Source organism: Colobus angolensis, unplaced genomic scaffold (genome assembly GCF_000951035.1).
Source record: "Colobus angolensis palliatus isolate OR3802 unplaced genomic scaffold, Cang.pa_1.0 Scaffold85, whole genome shotgun sequence".
NCBI lineage: Eukaryota > Metazoa > Chordata > Mammalia > Primates > Cercopithecidae > Colobus > Colobus angolensis.
In genome coordinates, this window is record NW_012122376.1 from 5,130,179 (window position 1) to 5,137,362 (window position 7,184).

Here is a 7,184-nt window from a genome sequence, read left to right on the forward strand (position 1 = left end):
GAAGCCTCTAGTGCCCCGGGATCCTGGGTTGCAGGCACCTGCGCCCCCGCTCCGCCTCTGCCTCTGCTTCCTCCCGCTCTCACCCCATCCCCGCGAGCTCTGTCTCCGTTCCGCTTCGCGCACCCTCCCGCTCTCTTGCTTTCTCTCTTCCTCCCTCTCTGCTCTCTGGCTCGCGTTCTCTCTCTGCTCTCCCCTCCACCTCTCTCCCTCTCCCCGCCCCCCGCGCTGTTCTCTCCGTCTGTCTCTCCCACCCCCAATTTTCTCCCCTCTCTCGTTCTTCCCCCTCCTCTTCTCTCTGTCTCTGGAATCTGGCTGCTTCTATCACAGAAATCCCCACTGGTGCACACACAGACACACTCGTGCACACACACTCACACAGTCTCGGAGGGAACCAGCCCTGAAGGCTCTGGTGCAGGGTGATTGGCTCACTGTCGCTCCCTTCCCCCATCATCCTCCATCCCCCCGTGTGTGTCAAAGACAGGCTGAGTCAAGGAAATCTCTCTGAGAAAAGGAAAGGATGCCTGGACACCTTCACGCCCCAGTGCCACCTGTCCCCACCTGCATGCATGAGTGTCCCAGTCTGCCTGTCCCAAGAACAGCTGCTACACGACTGGGGTTACTCGATTCGCAGTACCTTCTTCCCCTTGCCCTACAGCCGGAGCTTCCACTGTATCCTGAGCCTGCTGCAGGGACCCCGGGGCTCTCTGTAACATCACTTGGGCATCTCTCCAGCCGGGAGAGGCCTTTATCTGACCCTGACTGCTCCCACCTGGGCATGCCAGGCTGTCCACAACCAGCCTAGATAGCAGCCCTGGTGTGGTGGGTACTCTGCTGTCCTGCTCCAAGTTCCAGCAGCTGCTTTCTGCAGCCCTGAAGCCACACACCCATCTGCCCTGAGACTGGTGAGGCAGCACATTCCAGTTTATGAGGGACCTGCCTGACATAACGTGCCAGAACTCTTCAGAAAATGGGGAGGGTGCCAGCTGGCAGGCCTGGTTCAGGCCACAGAGACCCTGGACACAGGGTACCCCTGCCTCCCCTCAGGAAAATGTGCAGGGACTGTGGCCCTTCTGTTCTCAACCAAGACTCTGTGGGGAAGGGGTGGGGATGGACAGACAGGGGCAGCTTTCAGAGCCCCTGCAGCCCCCTTCAACTCTGTGAGACCCTGCCCTGCAGTGACCCCCTGCACCATGTCAGCAACCTCAGGTCCCTGTCCTGGACACAGACAGCCCTATCCTGGAGCCTCCCAGTGTGGCCAGTGGTGACTGGACATTCCTGGGCCTCAAGCCACTAGATAAAGTAAGCCAAGCAAGAATGTGGTTGACTCTACCCCCTGAAGGTAGGGACCTCATTATATTTAAGTATCTCCCTCACATAGTACCAAGCACATCGTAGACGCTGTATTGTACCATTTTGCTTTGCTGTAAAGGAATACCTGAGATTGGGTAATTGATGAAGAAAAGAGGTTGAACTGGCTCATGATTCTGCATGGTGTGCAATCATGGCTCCAACATCTGCTCAGCTTCTGATGAGGACCTCAGGAAGCTTCTAATCATGGCTAAAGGCAAAGTGGGAGCAGGCATGTCACATGGCAAGAGTGAAAGCAAGAAAGAGAAGGGGGAGATCCCAGGCTTTTAAACTACCAGATCTCTCATGGCCTGAGAAGTTATTCAGGATGGTGCCAACCCATTCATGAGGGATCTGCCCCCATGAACCAATTGCCTTTGCCTCCCACCAGGGCCCACCTCCAATATTGGGGATTATGTTTCAACATGAGATTTGGAGGGGACAAACATCCAAACTTTATTATATGCTCATGAAATGAGGTGTCGGGAGGGCAGAAACAAGATGCCCTCTCTTCTCTGTGTGTCCACAGATGACACTCATTGACAGTTATTTGAGTGACTGACAGCTGCAGACAGTGGAGTTCTGGAGCCAGTTCACACCAGCTCACAAGGGCCCATTATGGGCATCTCTCTCCATCTCTGCTTCAGTGACAGCATGTTGGTACCTTAAAATCCACCACAATGAGAGTTTTTGCATTATAGAAATCAGCAAACTCCACAAATCAGGGCTTCTCACACCCCAGCCTGTGGTTAAACATTTAACAACACACCACTCACTGACTTCACAGGACCCTGGGCAAGTTACTCAACATCCTTGAGGCTAGGTTTTCTTATTTACCTTTCAAAGCTGTGGTGATGACTACATAAGGTAGTGTGTATGTTTAGCTTTGCTTCCCAGAGAAGGAAACAGAGCAGAATGCTAGCAATATCCTCATCCCTTGGCCTCCTCATGTGGCCTACAGATTTCAGTGTTGACTACATGTCTTCATTAAATATCTGGTATATGACAGCAGAGGACGCTGTTCATCTGTGTGTCTCTCCTGCTGCCAAAGAAGTGTCCCCTACAAATAGCTCCTGGCAGGAGATAGGAGCTATTTGTGCTATAGTTTGAATGTGTCCCCCAAAGTTCATGTGTTGGAAACTTGACCCCCAATGCAACAGTATTGGGAAGTGGGTCCCAATGGGAGGTGTTTGAATCATGGAGGCACTGCCTTCATAAATGAATTAGTGCCTTTATCATGGGAATAGGTTCCTTATTAAAGGATGAGTTTGCCCCCCCCCACCATTTCTCTCTCTCTCTCTCTCTGTGTGTGTGTGTGTCTCTCCCTCCCTCTGCTCTTCCACTTTCTGCCAGGGGATGATGTAGCAAGAAGGCCCTCACCATATGCCAGTCCCTCAATTTTGGACTTCCCAGCCTCCAGAACCATGAACAATACATTTCTATTCATGATAAATTACCAAGTCTCAAGTCTCAGGTATTCTGTTTTATCTGCACAAAACAGGCTAAGATAGTGCCCAAGTACTGTCTGTGGAGTAAATCAACCAACATTTTGGGGTCACTATTGGATCTGTGATTCTCACACTTTCGTGTGTATCAGAGTCACCTGATAAGCCTGGGGTGCTGGTTAAGGAGTTTGATTCCTGGGTCACACCCCCTGGGATTTCAAAATCAAAAGGTCTGGAAGTCTGCATTTTCATGAGCTCCTTAGGTAGTTCTGGTGAGGGTGGTCTGTGGTCATGCTCTCAGGAGTGTGCTCTATGAGAAATGGTCAGGGTAAGCCACTGGATGCCAAACAATCACCTGGGCACATCCTCCAACCATGACCTGATGTTCTCTCCTGAAGGCACTCACTGAAGCCTCACCAGAGACTTTAGACACACGGGATCCCATTTATATTTTTATATCTTTATATAAATATTTATTTATATTTATATTGACAGTATAACATGTCAATATTCTCCCAGCATATTGGAGTTTATAAAACATGTCCAAACAGTACTATGCTTTATTTAGTTCTTGCAACAAAGACAGGAAGAAAAGCTTTTATCACTACCCCACATTTTCCAGATGAGAACTCAAAGACTCAAAGAAGTTAAGTGACAGAGTTGGTGAGGGATGAAGCCAGTACTTCTAGCTCCATGACTTGGCTCTTCCTGCATACTCCAGAGGTCCTCAACCACCTTCTTAGGAAGGTGTCCTTGGACTGTAACTTAAAAGTATCTCAATTTTGCAACACCAAACTGGTGTTGGTGACTTGGTAACTAGGTCCAACATCAATAAACCAATGAACACACACACATGAGCGTGCACGCACACACACACACACACACATATTCATATACCCTCTCACATCATTTTAAAGATCATTTGCTTTCTAAATTCCTAAAGGCAACATTGAAAGGTTAAAATGCCAGAAAGACACTCAGAATGTATTAACTCAGTTTCCTAAAGAAACTGAACTCGTTTTCCTCTAGTTTTGAGCAACATTTCCTGCCTTCAGTTGGGCCTTTGGCAGGGGGTGCTGATATTCCACAGTAACTAGGCCCCCAACCCTGTTGGCTTCAGTCAGGCTGAGCCTGCCCAAACACGGGTTCCAACATGGCCCCAGACACCAGTTGGCAGTGAGATCACACTCAGCAAGGAGAGGAGATGCACGTCCCTATCCAGGCCTTGATACAAGTCCTCACTGCACCTCAATGAAAAGCCACAATGATCCATCCCACCTGACCAGAGGCAAAAGGCCTGGAGTGTGCCCACCAGAACACACTGTGGCTGGATCTGCATGACATGCTCCTTCATGCTGGAGGGAAGTCAGCAGCAATGGAATGTTCGTGACAGAGTCAATGTGAATCACTAAATGCTGTAACTGGGACCCAAGGGAGGGCTCAAAACAGAACTACAGTAGAGGCAGATGGGTGTGCACGTCATTGCCTATCTTGCAGCAACCCTGTGGCATAAATATCATGATTCCATCTTGACAAGTGAAGGAGCTGAGACTCAGAGAGATCCACATTTGCTTAAGGTCACTCCAAGTATACACCAATAGATAGAATAAAATGAATTGATGAAGAGTCAGGATTCAAATCCACTGTTATTTCCACTGTGCTACTGTCTTTAACCTATGCATGTGCCTGAATACATACTCCAATGAGAGGTTGCAGACTGCAGCGGTCCTTTCCACAGTTATCTTTAGAAAGAGATGAAATATTGATATAAACTGAACACAAACCAGAATGTCACCAATGCCCCAAGGGAAGTTCTGTAAAAGTGCCATGGACACAGAGAGCGCATCCCTTGGGGGAATCTGGAGCTCTGCAAGTGGAGTGGGGCCAGAGCCTGGCATTCCATGGGAAAGGGAGTGCCTGAGAAAATGCCTGGAACCTGAAGCCTGGCATGTGGTTGTGGCCCTTGAGCATACCACAGGTCTGTAGAAGAGTGGGAAGAAAGGACATGGGCAAACTCTGAATGCAAACTGTGGATGCCAGCCCAATGCCAGGCTGGACAGAAAGGTCAGTCCTATTCAGATGATAACTTACAGGACATGCAGCATCCAGTCATTCTGGGGATAGGCCCCTTCTAGTCCTCTCCACCTTGGCCCACCAGCAGTTCTCTATTTTTAAGCGTTTACACATCTGATTCTTCATGGGATTCTTGTAGAACCCTGGGAGTTCTAGGAATGATACACAGATAAGAATTCTGAGACCCTACAGGAGATGTTCACTGCATAAGAACTTGTGGCAGATCAGGGCCTGGAACCCAGGATCCTGACTGCTGTCTAATGGTCTCTCTGCTACCACTATCAGACAGGTGGTCCGTGCCCCCCAGGAAAGCTGTTTATGCATACCCCTGGTCCAGCCCACAAGTGGGGTAAGCAGAATCATGAAAACAAAGTCCAACAGCACCATTGGGTCTCTGGCTCACTTGCTCATTATCAGATAAGACAAGAATTGGCTTGCTAGACAGGGCCTTTGCCACTCCTGAGTCTCTGGTTGGCCCAGGCCCCACAGGCTAGGCAGAGGGCCCAACCAGAGAGAAGAGGAAGCCTGCTGCCTGGAAGTGTCAGCTGACAATCTCTTGGAAGAAGCTGAGACCCCACTGTCTGATGGGACTCAGAATGCTGAGCAACATCTATTGAAGGTTTGCTAGGATCCCTTGCTTTATCTCACGTAAGTTTCATGGCAGCCCTTTACTAGAGATACTTTAGTTACTCCATCATACAGATGAGGAAACTGAAATTCAAAGAAGTTAAGCAGCATTCTCAGGGAGCCAGAGCTGATGAGGGAGGTAATGTGGACACAGGTCTATGTGTATAAACATGCTGACTCTGTTCTAATGCCCAGGTTTGGTTCTCCCAGTCTCTCCGGATGATGTCCAAATGCCCATCACTCCCATTCTTCTCTCCTCTAACTCTCTTCCCAAACCAAGTGCTTGGACTGAATGCCAGCTGAGTAGTATAGAAAGTCAGTGTCTATCTGAGGGCTCACTGTGGACTAGACCTTCTGCTAAGCACATTAAATTCATTTCACCCCTTATCATTCATGGGATAGGGATAATTACCCTGATTATAGACTGGGTGTCAGAAACTTGCAGCCAAGCAACTTGCTTAAGGTTTCACAGATGCCCTGTGGCAGATCTGAGATCAGAACACAGGTCCTCCCTCAGCCCAGGACTTCATCCCCTATACCACAGTTGCTCCACAATTGGACAAATAGAAAGAGTTGCAGTTCAGCTACAGTCTACCTGACTCAAAGCCATTCCTCTCCACTGAACTCACAGGCAAGCAGCCAGCCAGTGAGTTTGCACCTTGCTCTGAAAATCCATTAAATGTGTCTGTGGTGGCAGCAGCTTCTTTCTTTGCAATGCAGGCTGACTCCAGGAGCAGAGAAGTGTGTGATTGATCTTCCTTAGTGTTAGACTGCGAGGCATTGAACCGATTCATGAACAACAGCTTCTCTGGGTTTAAACTGACTTCTAAAGATGTCTGGCCCTGTTCATTTCCTGTCTCTGAGCTGGAGTGAGGCAGTGGAGGTTGTCTTGTATTCCCAGGACTGACGCTTTCAGGAAAAGCTGTTTCTCCCAGTTCTTTGTCCCACTCCAGTCCCCACTCACCCACAACCACAGCCTAGAAATTTACCAGGGTGCCTGAGTGGTTGCAAGCCTGCTGGGTCCTGCCCCGGCTGGAGTTCTCAGCAGGTCAGCACTGGGACAGTGGACAGTTCCTCTCCTCCCACGCATCCTCCCGCCCTCCGATCACTTTCAAGAACACTGCGGGGCGGGAGCGGTGGCTTATGCCTGTAATCCCAGCACTTTGGGAGGCCAAGGCGGGCGGATCGCCTGAGGTCAGGAGTTCGTAGACCAGCCTGGTCAACATGGTGAAACTCTGTCTCTAGTGAAAATACAAAAAGTAGCCAGGCGTGTGGCAGGTGCCTGTAATCCCAGCTACTTGGGAGGCTGAGGCAGGAGAATCGCTTGAAGCCGGGAGGCAGAGGTTGCAGTGAGCTGAGATTGTGCCATTGCACTCCAAAAAAACGAGAGCACTGGGCCCTGAGAGGTGGCTCATGCCTGTAACAATCCCAGCACTTTTGGACGCGCTGAGGCAGGAGGATTGCTTAAGCCCAGCAAGAGCTTGGGCAACATAGGAAGACCCAGTCTCTCTCACTCTCTCTTTTTTTTTCTCTTTTTTCCCTTCTTTCTCTCTCTCTCTTCCATTCTCCCCCTCTCTCTCTCTCATGCACACATAGTCACTAAATTACCTACAGCCACTGGAATCTGCCATTTCTGTTGTGTAAGTTCTTCATCACCATTGAATAATAAACCCACTCACACTTTATCCCTAC